Genomic DNA, 17,826 nt, shown 5'->3' on the forward strand with positions numbered 1-17,826 from the left:
AGAGCGTCTCTTCTGCTGTAGGAGATGCTAGGGTTTGATGGTTATAAGTTTATATGCGCCGGGGGCTGTTTTATATGTTGTAAGAGATTATTCTAACTGTTTGTTATGTGTCATTGAGCGCCGCGGGCTGTCTCTTATACTGTAAGCGCCTTTTGTAAGTTGACAGAGCTGTTTCGAGCTGCACGAAATACCAGGGTGGGTGGTTATAAGTTAATAGCTGCCGGAGCCGGCTCTTCTGCTGTCAGAGATGTCACGCTCCGATGCTCATAAGTTAACGGGTGCAGAAGCCCGTCTCTTGCGGAGGTCTCGAGGGGGCTCCTCCGTGCCCTCCCCGCCCCGGCAGCGCTAGAGTTAAATCACGGATGAGAAGATGCTCTTCGGTCTGTGGTACAGGCACAGGGGCTGGACCACTCTGTGCAGCATCTCCTGCATCCTGCTCCCATCCTTCGCTCCAAGGGCTGGACCAGTCTGTGCAGCATCTCCTGCATCCTGCATCCTGCTCCCCATCCTTCGCTCCAGGGGCTGGACCAGTCTGTGCAGCATCTCCCGCATCCTGCTCCCCATCCTTCGCTCCAGGGGCTGGACCAGTCTGTGCAGCATCTCCTGCCCCCGACTGTTCATCCTTCACTCCAGTCCTGCCGAGCGCCTGCATCCTCGCTGCCACCTCTGTCCTCCTCTCCACCCTTTCCTTGCACATCCACCGTCCTACCCTCAGTCCTCCCTCCACCTCTTGCTTAGTACCTACTCCTGAGCCCTGTCCTCTCCTCCTCCATCCTTCCCTGGACCCTGACCCTTGGCCCTAGGTCCACCTATACATGTGTCCTCCTTTCCACCCTTACACCGCCCATTCGTACACCCCCCCCTATCTCCACCTAAACCCACGACTGGTGCCCATATACCCACCCTCCCTACGGCGCCCTCCTCTCTATCCACACCTGCATCCGCCCCGACCTCTGTTCTGTCCACCTTGACCTGACTCACAACTACCCCCACCGGCTCTCTCCACCCTAACCTCTTCCTTCCCCTCCACCCTTCCTCGGCCGTCCTCATCCCCACACCCGCCCCTACTTCTGTCTTCCTCTCTACCCAGACCTCCACTCTGTCTCACCCCCATTCTCGCTGTCCATTCCCTCCGTTCCTCCCTCCCTAGCCCCCTAGGATGAAACAGAGGGGGGGCTGGCGGCGGCTCTCTCCCTCTCCACCCTTCGACTCTAGGAGATCTTCTCCCTCTTCCAACAGGTGCGTGAGCGTCCCTTCTCGGGGGGCGGCGGGAGGGGCGGATTGACATGATTTGTTTTCTGGAGATGCTGTGGTAAACATGGTTGGGGTTGGCTAAATCTGGGGGGGCAACGCTGTAAATATCGGGGCTGCTGTGATAAGGAGGGGAGATTAGGGCACATCTCTGCTGTGACGCGCTGCTGAGCCGCCATCCTCGTATACCGAAGGTGTGGCCCTCCTTTGGCACCCCCTGTAGGACCTGTTGTGACCCGCGCACGCCCCCTCCGCCCTCTCCGTGACCCCATGCCCGCCTCCGGGCTGCTAGGTATCTGCTTGGCTCTTGCTGCTGGCGGCTCCGCGGGGGGGGGGGGGGGGGGGGATCAGGGGGCTTCTTGTAAACACATCGAGGAGGGATGCAGCGAGATGCTGAGGGGGTCCGGGAGGGGCTCGGGGGCGGGGGAGTGGATGAAGATAAATCAACATGAGCAGAGGTGGCAGGAGAGGGGGGGTGCAGAGAGACAGGGAGGAGCAAGCAGGGGGCTGGGGAGCTGAAGTGGAAACAGGGTGGGGCAGAGAGAGAGAGAGTGAGAGAGAGAGAGAGAGAGGTGACTTAAGGATAAGAGAAAATACAGGGGTGAAGGAAGAAACAGAGAAGGAGAGACAGAGTTGTCCTGAACAGAGACAGGATAAAGACAGGGGGAAACGAGAAGAAGTAGAAGACAGAGGAAAAGAAGAGAGATCCATTTAGAGAAAGAAGAGACAGTAGAGGCCGGAAGAGAAATAAAGGGATGGAAAATTGAGAGACAGGGCGGAGAAAAAGAGGGGTAGATAGAATGGGAAGTGAAGTATTGAGAAAGAAGATGCGGAGGAAGAGGGGGGAAGCACGGATAAGACAAAATAAAGAGGAAAAGAAGGCCAAGCAGAGAGAAGCTGGGAGAGGGGAGAGAAAGAATTAGAAGAAGGACGGGAGTGACCAGGCAGAAACTGGAGGGAGGACAGAAAGGGATTGAGGAAGAAAAGAAAAAGATGGAAAGAGGAAGAAAAAAGAGTAAGGAGAGGGAGGAGAGGAAAAGAGGCAATAAATGAGTTGGTAGAAGAGTTGAGAGAGACGAAAAATAGGAAGAAAATAAAGGAAGAGGGGGAATGAAAGAATTAAATGGTCGAAGCAGATGAAGGCAGATGCTGTTCGTCTTGTGTTGTTTTCAGTCTTTGGTTCTCTCTGGTGGTGTTCGCTGTCTGGTGTTTATTTATCAGACTCCAATGCACCCTTTCTTTGCTGCTTCCCTTTCTGTAATATTTCTCTGTCTCTGGCATTCCTCTCTAGTGTTTGTGTGTCTCCCGGGAGTGTGCGTTTTTAATTTTTATTAGGATTCTCTTATTTAGGCCTTTTGCTGTCTGTGGTGTTTTTGGGCTTTGTTTTTTCTTTCCCGTTGCAGCGATTTGTCCATGTTGTTTTTGTTTTTCTGGTGTTCACAGTCTTTGGGGTGTTACCCTAACTTGTGCTTCTCTCTCTGGTATTTCCCTTTCTAAAGTTGCTCCCTGGCTGGAGTTTTGCTCTGCCTGCTGTTTATTTTTTCTGGTGCTTTGCTGGATGATGTTTCTCTGCCTCTAATGTTCCCTACCGTTGGTGTTTCTCTCCCTCTGATTCCTTGGCTCTGACGTTTCTCTGTCTCTAAAATGTCTCCATCACTTGGGTTCTCTTCAGGGCACGCATCCTAAGCAAAACAGTGGAGGGACTAATTATCATATGAGGTTCACAATAATATCACTGAAAGTGACGTCACAAGAAGTGTTATATTCTTATAGTAACTCCTATTTAAAATATTAAGGGCCCAGTTTACAAAGGCAACAAGTTAACATAATCACTAAGGAATGTGAAAATAATTTTTTTTTGGTTTTAATTTTACACATCAATATAAGTAAAAATAACAAAAATATAAAGTATCAAATGTAATGATCTCCAAAAGATATAATAACAATTTGTAACTGAGTTCAGAAATGGCTCAGAGTGACAATATTTTTTTAGCCAACATGTGGGACGTTGAAATTACATTTTACATTTCTTTTAGTAAGTAAACAAAATGCTCTAGTGTATTATTTAAACATTACATTTGCCATTAATGCATATTTGTTTTCTGTTATTGTTCATTATTCATCTCTAAACTACACATATACTTCACATTTGTAGTTCCTTAATCAATAGAACGGTTAACAAAAGCAATGTACCTTCATCACATAAGATATTAAAACATAATCCCCTCCTGAGCCATATTCGGATATAAATGGGCTTCTGTCGGGGGGGGGGGGGGGGGTTACAACCACCCATCCTAAAGCCAGGGACACCCTTAACGTTTTTACAACTGCAAGCAGTTGCAGTGCTGGCTGCTCAAGGTAACACACCTTAGACTGGGACTATCCAAAAAAGACTTGCCTTTTAAAAGAAAGTGGACTCCATACGCCAAAATCCACCCTGACTGTCTTTTTTTATCTCACTTTACTTGGAGGTTCACCTCTATAGACGTTTACTCTCTCTTATGTTTCACTTTCTGTGGCGTTTCTCGATCTGGTGTTCTTCTGTGCCTTCTGATTTGTTTTCACCAGTTTCTGGCGTTCCTCTGTGTCTTCGGATTTGCTGTCACCAGTTTCTGATGTTCCTCTTTGCCTTCTGATTTGCTGTCACCAGTTTCTGATGTTCCTCTGTTCCTTCTGATTTGCTGTCACCGGTTTTTGGTGTTCTTCTGTGCCTTCTGATTTGCTGTCACCAGTTTCTGATGTTCCTCTGTGCCTTCTGATTTGCTGTCACCAGTTTCTGATGTTCCTCTGTGCCTTCTGATTTGCTGTCACCAGTTTCTGATGTTCCTCTTTGCTTTCTGATTTGCTGTCACCAGTTTTTGGTGTTCTTCTGTGCCTTCTGATTTGCTGTCATCAATTTTTGATGTTCCTCTGTGCCTTCGGATTTCCTGTCACCGGTTGTCAGTTTCTGGTCCTTTACTATCTAACACAGCAGCTCTTAACCTTTTGACTACTGTGGGCAATCTCTTAATCATAGAGGACCCCTACAGAGTCAATATTGAAAGTCCTGGACCCCCAGTACTAACATTGTCTACAATTTTATCCTCAAAACACACAAAAAGGCAGAAACAAGTATACATCAAATCAGTCCACGAATGCTGAAATATTTAATCCACAATTACATATTGAAAAACTAAAATGTTAATTGGATGGTTGGAGCTTTTCCAAATCCAATTTTTACTTCTAAAAAAAACGAAGAGAGATGCTAATGTCTAGCATATCACTTTTCCTGTTGTGCTCCTAATGCATGCATTCTTCTGTCAGGCCTTCAAACAGGACAACCCATGATTTGTTGGTTTCAATTGCACTGCTCCAATGAATTAAGCTAAGGATAGCAACTTAATTTTTAGCCCCCAATTTCAAATTCCTTCACATTTACCGAACATTTAAATTGTTTTATTTTTCAACTTCTTTCCTTGTATACACGTTATTAATCTTAATATTATTAAACTTTCTACACACTTGATGGGTGTCACAGACCCCCTGGGGTCCACCGTCCACAGGTCAAGAACCCCCTTACTGTGTTTCCAGTGTTCTCTGTCTCAGATGTTTCTCTGGTGTGGTGCTCATTTTTCACTGTTCTGACGTTTCCCCAGTGTATCTCTGTGTTTGTTGCTTAGTGTTAGCTATTCTTTCCCCTGTCTTCGTTGTTATTGAGCCTCTACCGTTTCTTCATCACCTCTGATCTTGTATTTCATTTTCATTTTCTCTGATGTGTCTCGGTCTCTGACGTTGCTGTTAGCAACCTTTCTCTGTCTTTACTTTTTCCTTGTCCGTAGAGTTTTCAAGTTTCTCTGCCTTGGGGTATGCTATCTTTGTTCTTTTTCTGTGTCTGTTCTTCCCCTGGAGCTTGACTTTCTCTAAAGTTTGACTGTTTGTTGTGTTTTTCTATCGCCGGTTTGCTTCATTGATGTTCCTCTGTACCTGATTTTTTTGTTTTATTAATGTTCTCTATTTTTACTGCTATGCTTTCTGATTTTTTCATCTGTAATGTTTTATTTCTCTGGTATTTCACCAATAAGACCCCGATTTCCTTTGTTCCTGTTATATGTATGTTTTGTTGTTTTTTTTAAACCTGTGTTTTACTTCTCTCTTGTTATTTCTTTCTTTTAGTATGTTTTGCCCTTTTCTGTCTGTGGCATTTCTCTGTCTCTGGTGATTCTCTATGGTGCTTCACATTCTCTCAGTTGTTTCTCTGACTTTGGTGATTCATTCTCTCCGGTTTTTCTTTCTTTTGTGTCTTTGATGTACCTATGAATCTGTTGTAACTTGCTTTCTGCTCTGCCCCTGTATCTGGTATTCCGCTTGATTCCTCTCCTTTTCTTCAGAGTGACCCTCTTCTTACCTTCCATCCTCTGACTCCCTTCCATTTCTGTGTATTACCTCCTTTCATTCTCATGCCTGTCTGCCTTAATCTCTCCTATTGTAATTCTGCAATTGGCTGATACCTCATTTCACAGATCACAACCTCTACTCTTTGAAACCCTATCCCTGCGACCTAACACTATCTAATCTCTGACAACCTATTCACCACACTAACTTTTCACAGTAAACCATATACTCCCCCACTTAAGTGGTATTAATATGAGCTATCACAAATTAACTGGAATAAACTGCATGTTATTTTTTGTTGCGCGCATGTCTAATCACATTAATTAAGAATAACCACTGGTTAACCACTAACCATGGGTCAGGAGTAGCATGCTACTCACCGTACAGCGCTTCAACACCTCGTCCAGGGTAGGAAGTGCTATATAAATAGAATTACAATACAATAAAAATGTACTTATGGTACGGCTGTGTCGCCTATTTCTCTTTTTCTGGTGTTTTGCTGCATCTGGTGGTGCTCTGTCTCTGACATTTCTTGGCTCTCTCATTTGCTCATCGCTGGCGTTTGAGTGCTGCGAGCCTCTTCCTTCACTCCTTTCTCATCTCTTTCTCTGTAGATTAACTGTTTCTTGTGCTCCTTTCCCGTTAGTGTTTGTCTGCTTCTTTGGTTTCTGCTGCTTTCATATATCCGTGGATTCTTTATATATGGTGTTTGTCTGATGGTGCATCGGCTCTGGGTTTTTTCTTGTCCCCGTGGTTCTCTGCTGCTTGTGTGAGTCTGTCCCCTACTCCCTGACGTTTCTCTGTAGTGTATCTTTGGTTTGTGTCTGCCTGTGTTAAGTAGGTTGCGCAGTTTTGCATTGCATGTCTGCTTTTGCGGTTTCTTGGTCTGTGCAGACCCCCGCACCCCAGCACCACTCGCCGCATCTGCTCCTTTTATGCGTCATGTGCATTGCTTTCTCAGTTGTTGCTCTCTAGCCACGTCAGCCGCACGCTGACCGCAATCAGAGGAAACCTCTATCGGGGGTCTAGAAGGACACCAGCCGGCTAGGCAAGGAGGCTGCAGGCCTACTGAGTGCCCATCGATGGGCTCCTACCCTCCCGAATCATGAGAGTGAAGGAGTGGGGTCTCTGACACAACTGGTACTAAAATTAAGGGCTTGGAGGGCTCTAAGCAGGGAGCCTCTCCACCAGGAGCAGACAGAGGGGAGTCTTGGTCTTTCTTGTTACTTCCCTATTTGGTAGATGCCAAAGGGCATGACTGTGCCATTTGAAGCCACTACCCCATGTGGTACCCAGGGGTCACTCGAGTAAGTGACTGGTCTTCCTCTGACTGTCTCATCATACACCGACCTCTGTTCCATCCATCTGGGAAGAGAAAGTAGTCTTCTTCTGCCACTGGGCCACCAGTAGCCTGCTGCTGGGCCTAGGTGAACAAACCATTGGATGCTGAATCACTTGAACATGCTGGATCAGCTAAGATCGCTGAAGCTGAGGTCCACTCTGTGTCAAACCCATCAGCAATAATGTTTGGAGCTGCCTTCGTGCAGGAGAACCTAGTGTCCTAGAATGTTCCCGCTGCCCTTCTCTTGCTACGTACAGGGAGGAGCGCACATTCAGCGGTGTAATACATAATGAGAGTAGGAGTGTTTCCATTGACTGACACTAAACTTACTTTCTCCCAGTGGAAAATTGTTGTAGTGTAGTCCACCTTTTTTCCAATGGGCATCAGAGACACACGTCATCTGCAAGCACCATTTTAGCCTTGGTGGCGCTGGCTTAGACTCAATCAGATAGCCTTTTTTACCATAATGCTAGTCGTGATAGACACTAGGTGGCTGGTTTCTTTGGGATACCCATTTAAAGTTCTATCCCCTTACTCTTGGAGATACAGGAAAGTGATCTGGCTTTCGGTCACATCTGTACTTGTTTCTCCCATCACCAGAAGTGGGCTAGTTAATTTCCTCGTTGAGATCGTGCAGCCCGGAGACCCTGAGAACAGTCCACCTCAGCTGTGGAGCTTGAGAGCAAGTCACATTAGGTATCTAATGTCAGCCGGCCATAGATCATATACCCGGCACCTGGTGTCCTCCAGGTTGGCATAGACTTCCACTGTTAGCCTGTGCAGCTGGACCAGAGACCACACCTTTGTAGTACGAGTTTATTTTTCATTAGGTGAAGGTCTGCTTTTAAGGAAGTCCTTTCTTGATAGCCCCCGTGGATTGGTTCTTTTCTGTGGTGCCCCAACACTCCCACCTGAGAACTGCTTGGTGCCCTGTGGGTCTTGTACCTTGTGCCCCACTGGTGGGCTCTCGCTCAGTACAACCTTCCCATATCTGGGAAAAGGCAATCCTTAGGGAAATTTTATGAAGCACGAATTAAGCTTTAAATGATGGCATCATTTTGCATTACATCACTGAATGTACGCTTTTTCCTGTATATAGCAAGAGAAAAGCAGCTGGCACGTGCTAGGACAATATGTTCTCTTGCACACAGGCTGTTCCAAACATTGGCAAAAATGTGCATATCTGTTGTGCTCAGTCGATTAGCGCAGAGTGTCAGACATCATAACCACTTTATCAATATGGGACTGCTGTACCGGGTTGCTAATTTGTAAACTTCTCAGACACAGTGGGATGGGCCCAGGTCCACAAAGGGGCATATGCACCAATAAGCATTACTTAAGTCATTGTTGTGATATAAATATTCCTTCGTAGCACTGTGAGCTGGGTAGCACTCTCAACCTGTATGTCAAATGTTTTTCAAAAATATTTTTAAGCCTCAGGAGCCTGAACAGTGCGGGACTAGGCAAGTTTACGGGTATATAGGTGCTTTGTTTACATAGCACCACTCATCACCCAGAGACCTACAGGCTCATTGAGTGTTTTAACTGCATACTTAAGACCCACAAAACACAAAGAATGCTCACAGAAGGAAGCCATGTTATCACATTTCCCAAGGCTGTAGAACAACCTTCAATATATCATATACTCTCCGCACTCCTAGAAAGCTCCAGGGAGGAACTACACTTATTCCATTTATTTTATTTATTTTCCTAGCAGCAATAATGTAATGCTCTGACGTGTTTTACATAGCAGCAATGCCTGTACAGGCTAAAGATCTACCTCTGCCTCTCCGAACTGAGACCTCTATTCCCCCTTTGACTCATTCTCCCTATGCCCCCACACCCTCCCGCAGTTTTGCTGTATCTCTCTCCCCCAGCTATGTAAACATCCCCATATGCTCACTATGATGCTGTATGCAGCATGCGCATTTGCGTTGCTATGTACAGTTCATCGCTGCTCTTCATGTCAAGGTCCGCGCTCTAAAAATATCCACAATTAAATAATGCTGAAAAAATGCTGTGAATACTTTGTGGCGTAGGAGAGCATGCAGGGGTGGGATCCATCTTTCGCTCGCCATATGTGTATAGTGAGTGTTCTGTGGATGGGGGTGGGGCTCAGTTTGTATCTTTGGCAGTGGAGGGCTCAGTCTGTCTCTTGGCTAGTGGCGGCCTCAGTCTGGCTGTTGTCTAATGTAGGGCTCTTTATGTCTCTTGGCAACTTGACGGATCAGTCTCTCTCTTGAATAGTGAAGGGCCAAATTTTTCCCTGGCATAGTAGAGCGCTCAGTCTGTCTATCGGATAATGAAGGGCTCATTATGGGGGTCATTCCGACCCTGGCGGTAAATACCGCCAGGGCCGGGGACCGCGGGAGCACCGCCAACAGGCTGGCGGTGCTCCCTTGGGCATGGTCAGAACAGGAAAACCGGCGGTCTCCCGCCTGTTTTCCGCTGCCCTGGGAATCCCCCATGGCGGCGCAGCTTGCTGCGCCGCCATGGGGGATTCCGACCCCCTCACCGCCATCTTGTTCCTGGCGGGCGGGGATGGCGGTGAGGGGTGTCGTGGGGCCCCTGGGGGCCCCTGCAGTGCCCATGCCATTGGCACTGCAGGGGCCCCCGTAAGAGGGCCCCACTTTGTATTTCAGTGTCTGCATTGCAGACACTGAAATACGCGACGGGTGCCACTGCACCCGTCGCACATCCTCCACTCCGCCGGCTCCATTCGGAGCCGGCATCCTCATGGAGGGCTGTTTCCCACTGGGCTGGCGGGCGGCCTTTTGGCGGTCGCCCGCCAGCCCAGTGGGAAACCCAGAATGACCGCCGCGGTCTTTTGACCGCGGTACGGTCTTCTGGCGGTTCCCTACAGGCGGGCGGCTCCCGCTGCCCGCCGGGGTCAGAATGACCCCCTATGTCTCTTGGACGGTGGCAGGCTCAGTCTGTCTCTTGGATAGTGGAAGGCCCTGACTGTCTCTTGGATAGTGGAGGGTTCAGTTTGTCTCTTGGACAGTGGAGAACTCAGTCTGTCTCTTTGATAGTGAAGGACTCTGTCCTGTAGGTATCTTATGACTGATTTTCCTCTAAAGCTCTAGGCGTTATCGAATGGGCTCTAAGCAATCTATCCAGGGCCAGCCAGGGGTGACTGTGCGCACAGATGTACATTCAGATGGTATGGACAATATGGGGATTCCAAAAGCAAAAAGTATTCTTGGAATTGCAAGAAGCTCCCTCCAGTCGTAGAAATATGGGAGTAGAAGTCTCTTCTTTGACTACCAACAGCTGCATCGCGTCACCAATAACGAGGGGCAGCCATTGCGGAGACCTGGCAATTTGCTGAACCCTTTGGAAACCAACATCTTCATGTCAACAAAAGACCTGGTCTGAGGGTACAGCCGGACGCCTTTGCCCAGGTCAAAGAGCAGGTCTGATTTTACATGCCCCTTCCTTTATTAATTTTTCACCATGTTCTTAAGGATACAGATGCAAGGGCTTAGGTCTCCGACCTGAAGGAAAGAGCAGTAGAGTTGGCTCTCATGTGAAGGTAAAAAACACTGTTAAGTCTGAGAGCCTCAGGACTTTCCAGGCGACAAGCACCTAAGGGCGGTGAGGGCCACAGTGGTGGGTATTTCAGAATGACCCAGGCCCTTACTTAGCCACAAGTCTTTCTGGGAGTAACAGGCATAGCTCAGGTTAGAAACAACTCACAGCATCCTGATCACTGACTTGATTGGCTTCTTGGGAAGCAAGGCCTCCTAGAAGTCGCAGGACCTGAAATTTGCGAGACGTTTAGCTCTTAGAACTGCATTGTCTATATCGCAATCGTTACCAACCTTACACATAAGAACAGTTGGCACAGTGATGCTTTGGAACAGGTATTTGGAGTAGTCCTGGCACAGTTGGGCCACAATGGGGTGAAAACCCCCCTTGACTACTCTTTGTGGCAAACTGGAAAGAAAAATTTGGATCAATCAACCGGAATTGTTAGCAATGGTGCCGGCACTGAAAAACTGCAAATATTACTCTGTGGTGCCTGGTTCGTAATCCAAGGCAGCCAAAACAGTTATTTGTAAATACATTCTCCATAGAAAAACAACAAGAAATCCTTATGATTTGTCTTCAGTCTGATATGAGAACCATTGAATCCATCAACCCATGCCTGTAGTGCATAAACCTATTAGTGCAGCTAAGCACCAGGGAGGCCTAATGTCTCCCCAAGACTACAGGAGGTCTGACAAGTCTCATCAGAAGTGTTAGGAAGATTCTTAGGGTGCCCTGTGTTCCTACAATGGTGTTTTATTGTACGTCTTTTATCCTGGAGAGGTCTACTGTGTGTCTCGAGTCAATGCAGCACCGATGCAGGGGCTCCCACCCTCTAAGACCAACAAAAAAGCACGAGATTGTAGAGGAGGTGTGCAATTGTGCACACTGGGAACACAAACTGGTACTAGTATGGAATTCGCTGGCCGCTGTTTGAGGGATGCAGGAGAACCTAAAGGGGCAGGTTTTGAAGGGCATAGATTAACCAGTAAGCATCGAAGCCTAGGACCACAGTTTCAGGTTGTTCCCTCCTCTTGCACAGTTTGCACTGATTGACTCATGACCCAGTCCTCGGATAAAAGAAACATTTGCACATCACTCAAGCACCAGGCACTGTTGCTCGAGTTGATGAGCAGGGATATCTCTGTGATATTCCTCCTGAATGAGTTTGGGGCTTGGTGGGCCACAGACATCCCTAAGTCTGGGCACCACTGGTACATGACCGTAGTCCCTACTGAAAAGCTGGCATGCTACTCGACCAAGGGGTGGGGTTTGCTCAAAGTTTGCGAACTGAGATGTTCTGGTTGGTGGATGCTGTTGCAAGTTTTGAGAGACTCTCATTCTAGCGGGCTGCTGATAAGCGTGTAAGATCCAGCAGTATCATTGCAACCAGGATACCAAGTGGATTACTTATGTGGACTACACCCTCACAGCTCTCACACTTGTTGACACACTAAGTGACTGCCATTTAATGTTGAATAAATGTGATTCCACCTCTGTCACTGGTGCAAGGTCAATCCCTTCCCCCATTACTTGGGATTCTCACTAATTTTTGTGGAGGCAAAGGGAGGCAGGGTGAGATTCCATGACATGGGGCAATGTTTGGGACCACAGCAGGCACGGTATCAGCTGTGAGGACCCCCATTCAGACTGCCACCAAAGCTCCAGGATGGCTGTGCTCCCTGACAACCTACTTGTCCACTTCTGCCACTTTGACTATCATTTGTAAGGTGCCCTTTATAGCTACACTTTGTAGAGACATCTTTGTCTTGTCAGCTCTGTGGGATAGCCACCTTGCAAGGTGACCATCTGTGCTCCTTACTGCATGAGAACAAATGCAGTCACAAATAGCTCCCAAACGTAACACAAGTGTAAAGCCTAGTTAACATAGATGAGAACGTCAAGAGATGATAAGAAGTTTTCTGATGCCAAGACCGCCATCATCTCCACTTAGTACTTGCAGGAAAGAGCCGGCGTGGACAGTAGTAATATGGCTGATGTGTTGTTTCTGATTAGGGAAGACAGCAGAACAACAAAACTCCAGGAGATGAAGATTATCCTCTGGTTGATAACCATAATGTAATGAGACAAGATGTGAGTAAACTGCTTGATAGGAGAACTGAGGTGGAAGAGCGCATGCCTGAGGTAGAGCACGCAACAAAAAGGCAAACCGCTACTTGCAAATGAGCCGGTTGACTGTCATGCAGTATTCAGCATGACTCACTGAACTCCAGGACAGATCAAGAAGGAATAACATCAGCCTCTAAGGCTTAGCGGAAGGAACAGAGACATGTCCAATGAAGCTGTTCAACAAGAAGCTGATTCATAAGGTTTCGAGGGATGATGCTCTGGGAAATGTAAATGTAGATGCTGCATGCATAATGCTGGACATAGCCTGCCTCCTGGCGCACCAGCTCAACTGAACATATGCCACATGCTCCGCTTCACGGACGAGGTCTGGTAACTGATTGTCCACAGCAAGAAGAGCAGGTGAGTGACGAAGCTATCAGGTTTTTCTTCTTCCCTAGACATGGCAAATATGATGCCTTTACGAGACAGTTGTGTTATTAGGGAATTAGGTACAATCTGGTTAGTCCAGCTAGACTTAAGGTTGAATTTAAATCCAGTAGGTGCCACTTTGATACCACAACACAGATGCAAAGATTTGTTTTTTTCTGATGCTACTAGAGAAAAAGGGTTTTCATTGGAGGTCGTTGTGTATCCAGTACTTGACACATTTACCTAAGGCTGGAATTCTACATATGTAAATGACCCGCATCAATGTAATGGTGTAAGTAGTATTCTGTCAGGTAAATAATGCTGCTTGTTGGGTAATATTGGTTAGATCCAGATTTGTGCCCTGAGTCTGCACCAGCACAGATAGATGAGCTAGCTGAAATCCCAAGCAGGGGTGTCAGAGACATCTCTATTACCTGTTTATTCAGTTTAAGCATATCAAAGCTGCTAGCTGGCCTAGGAGCCTACAGAGGTTTCGCGCCTTGTTGGGTTTTGTAAGAATGTGGAAGGATTGTGGGGTTTTCGGTGCATGCAGTATTCCAGATGACCGTGCTACTGTCAGGTAACCAGGAATCTGTGGAGGGTTAGGACAGGACTCCGACTCAATTGATGGTCTGTCTGCTGAGTCTGGTACCAACCCAAAGAAAGTGGGGAGTGAGTTAATGTTGGGGAAGTGAATTAACCTACTAGACACAGTGCATCATTCTTTATTTGAAGTGTGAAGTAATACAGAGAGCACTACTTCAGGAGGTGCACCTTTCGGGGAATGAGCACCTAACATCAAACAGGCGATACGTTGGCCACGCTGTGTTTTCCCTTGCACATTTCATCTGCTGGGGGTAAGTGTATTACTGGAGGAAATTCTCTCTTCAAATTTACACCACATCACAAGGATAGCTAGAGCTAGAGAGTGGGATCTGGAGCTGCTGATATACCTGGCAAATGTCTGTGTCAATGACAAAGATATTGTGGAGCCACCAGAGATCACCCTAAGAGGTTAAAATTAATCTTCAAGGTTCCACCGATACAGGGTTGGGATTTTAACACTCCCACGGATATAGTACATAATAGATTTTCTGTTGGGAGTATGACTCGAGATGCACATAGCTCTTACAGGATCTTGGCCAGAAAAATGCATTAATAAAGATTTTGGGAAATTTATATAGTCAGCCCAGGGGATGCTAATTTATTATGACAGGCACTTGTCACATATGATTAGATCCACTGCTGTCAAGGACCCAGGAGGTTTAAGGTAGAGGATGGGGTCTGGGTGCTTTTAGGTCATTCTCCCTTCATGTGATCTTTATTGAGTCATTACTTGGAAGGCGAAGGCAAGGGCATTAGATGATCTGAATTTCAGGAGATAATGAAGTGATTAGAGACTGACATAGGTGATCTCTAGTTATTCCAGCTCACTGGTGAACAGTCCAAGACGGAAACAGCCCTTACAATGAAGCCCGAACCCCGCCAGACCTTTACAATGAAGATTTAACCACGCATGCAGCATTACCACGCATGTCTTTACAACGAATATGCCTTTACCACACATGCCATTACCACAAATTTTGTTGTAAAGGTATGAAGGGTAAAGGCATATTTGTTGTAAAGGTTTTAAAGGTATGTATTAAGTGTATACACACACACACACACACACACACACACACACATATATAGATATAGATATATTCACTGAAAAAAAACAAAGGTTCCCCCGCCATGCACAGGTTTTTCTTTAAAATGTGACTGCTAATGTTTCATATATACTTTTAAAGGGGTTATAAAAGTTCTCATGATTGATCTAATATCTGGGGTAATTAGCAGTGCATGGCAAGGGCGTGAGGTATAGTTACCTTAGGTCGCTAGTTATAGTTACTTGAAAGAACTCTAACTATAACTGCTGAATTTCTATGGTTTTGTATGAGTAAGTAAATTCAGAACCGAACTATAATGTCCCTGTAACCTTTGTTTTTTTTCAGTGACTTTGTAGGTTTTTTTTTGTTTTATTTCCTAACTATAGCGTCCCTATAACCTTTGTTTTTTTGAGTGAATTTCTATTTTTTTTAACGTAAAGTAATTTTCATTAATATACGTTAATCCAACCACCACCGGGCGTCGACTTTGGCCAGACCCTGCAAGCGACCCCTGTAACAACCTATCCACCAGCGCTGTGCATGGCCTTTGGCTGTGTGCAGCGGGGCTTGGCTGCAGGGCCTGACCTGCGGCCAATACCTATAACCACCCAACCCTGCACTGTGCTGCGCACGGCCTTTGGCTGTGCACGGCAGGGATTGCCCGCAAGGCTGGATTGGACTGGCCGCAGGGCTGGGTTTTCCCCCCTTCCCTGGCTGATCTCGGCCCCAGGGACTGCATCCCCCGGGGCCTGGCCTAAATATTGAACTCTTTTTTGGGGGTAGGAGGGCAGCGTGACTCCCGTCCCCAAGCCGATCTCAGCCCTGGGGACCCCATTCCCCAGAACCTGTCCTAAACATTTAATTGTTCGTGGGGAGGAGGGTAGGCAGTCCCCCTCCCTAGGCTGGTCTCGGCCCCAGGGACCCTATCTCCCAAGGCCGGCCTAAATATATATATATATATATATGTTATTTTAGAGGAGGGGGGCCACGCCGCCCCCTCCCCAGGCCAATCTTGGCCCCAGGGACCCATCCCCGCGGCATGGTCTCATTATTTCTTTTTGGGAGGGGAACAGCATGGCTCCCCTCCCCAGGTCGATCTCAGCCCTGGGGATCCCATCCCCTGGGGCCCGGCTTAATTATTTAGATATATATATTTAGGGTGTAGGGTGGGTATGGGTTTTTGGGTGGCAAGGTTATTTTTAGGGTTTAGGGTGGGTATGGGTTTTTGCGTATTAAGTGGTTTTTTTAGGGTTTAGGGTGGGTATGGGTTTTTAGGTGGTAGGGTTTTTTTGGGGTTTAGGGTGGGTATGGGTTTTTGGGTGTCAAAGGGATTTTTAGGGTTTAGGGTGGGAGTGGGTTTTTGGTTGGCAAGGGTATTTTTATGGTTTAGGGTGGGTATGGGTTTTTGGGTGGCAAGGGTATTTTTAGGGTGATGGGTGGGTATGAGAGACATACTAAGGAAACACCAATACTGCACAACACCATAGCAAGAGGGGGACAATTTGATGCATCTTGGTCTGTCTGGCCAATAGAAATACGGCATCCTCAACTATTCACATACAGAATCATAGATGTTAAGTGGGAATAATGGGGATGTTTTCACAGAGCAGTTCTGACTGACATCAAGCAGACAATGCCAGCGGTAATTTTATGTTAAATAGTGCCCCCTCAAAATGTATGTGTTCCTGCTTTCACAAACAACCTGGATTAAAAACAAGTAAACAAAATAACCTGATCTCCTTCCAGACACCCCCATCACACTCTGCACAACCCTAAACCCCTCCCATAAATTGAGAAAAATATACCTGGCTTTCTGCCACCTACCTACACTGCCCTTTTTTGTATACCTACCCAACTCTCCCCCTTAATAAAATTGGTCAAAACTATAGCTGGTCTCCTGCCACCTGTCTTAACCTTCTGCACAGTCATGAACTCTCAAAGCTTCATTCTCTCCTCTCAGAATGAGCGTGGAGAGTCAGCACCACACTGACGAGGGACATCTCCAGGAAGTGGCTCGATTGGTGCAGAACCTTATCAGATATGTGCTGGCACCCTGGTCCCTCCCTTAACAACACTGTATAACGAAGCCATTGGTGTTTCTCGGGCCCTCCCTATCAAGTAGATGTGAGAAATACTAGGGAGGAGAGGTGGGGTGAATGACAACAAGACCAAAACTGGACATTGAGAAGGCATTTGACTCATTGAGTTGGGTCTGGCTTAGAAAGTATAAGGAGGATGGGAGTCTGAGAACAACTGAATAATTTGGTCAAAATATTGTCTGCAGAACCGGTAGTCAATGGCAGACTGGCCCATGAGAGTAATCTGCACCCAGACACAGGTCAAGGTTACCTGGTGCCCTGTGCTTTTTGTGCTAAGCATGAAGTAATTGCTGACATTATTTAGGTAGTGACACCTGGAAGATGGCATACTGACAGAACAGTACCCTAACCTTATAGCAGTGTACACAGAAAATATGTTGACTCTCAGAAATCCTGTGGTGGGGGCCCCCCTCATTCTAAACAAAGACACAAAGACTCTCATAGGGGCCATTAGAGACTGGATCAGAGCAAACGAGTAGCCTAAGCTGTGTAATCGATAAGCTGATAGATGTGTGCAGTAAAAATAAACTCCCATACAGACTTAAAATGTAACCATTCTGACGAGTGAGGTAAGATATAAATGAAAAAACGCGTTAAGTTTTATTTTAATTTAATACAAAAAGGAAAAAAATATATTTTTATTAGAACACATATACAAATAAGAAACGAAGAAGGAATCAAAACTAACAATGAAGCATACATTTCGCAGAAGAGATAATGTGTAAAAAGTAAACAGGAAGAAAAGGCGCCAAAAGTCTGTGCAATAAATATGGGTCTTGCACACCATCTAACGCTCCAATAATTCACAAATATGTTTTGACAGAGCAGCAGCGGCCGCCACCGCAAATCTCAAGGGGAGGGGTGGGTAGGGGAAGGGATGGGGAGAAATAAAAAAAATTATAAAATAAAAACGTATCTGTTCCCGTCGCCACCCCCTGCCGTGTTGCTCCTCTTCTCTCCTTTTAGTGTCCCAGCATTCACTGAATCACCAGCACAGGCTCATCAGAAATCCTGGCACTGCTCTCATGCTAAACCTAGAATGAAAGCATGACCAAGATTGGTCTGATAGGCTTGTTCTGTCGCT

General features: G+C 46.6%; 1 protein-coding gene across 1 annotated transcript in view; it reads left to right on the forward strand.

Annotated features, from left to right (window-relative positions):
- The first annotated feature begins 205 nt into the window (after positions 1-205).
- The window catches only part of PIANP (PILR alpha associated neural protein), a 153,951-nt gene continuing 136,330 nt past the window's right edge, over positions 206-17,826 (forward strand). Inside the window, exon 1 of the mRNA XM_069243080.1 lies at positions 206-1,239. The gene's annotated coding sequence lies outside the window, so the exon portion shown is untranslated. The remainder of the gene's footprint in view (positions 1,240-17,826) is intronic.

Source organism: Pleurodeles waltl, chromosome 7 (genome assembly GCF_031143425.1).
Source record: "Pleurodeles waltl isolate 20211129_DDA chromosome 7, aPleWal1.hap1.20221129, whole genome shotgun sequence".
Lineage (NCBI taxonomy): Eukaryota > Metazoa > Chordata > Amphibia > Caudata > Salamandridae > Pleurodeles > Pleurodeles waltl.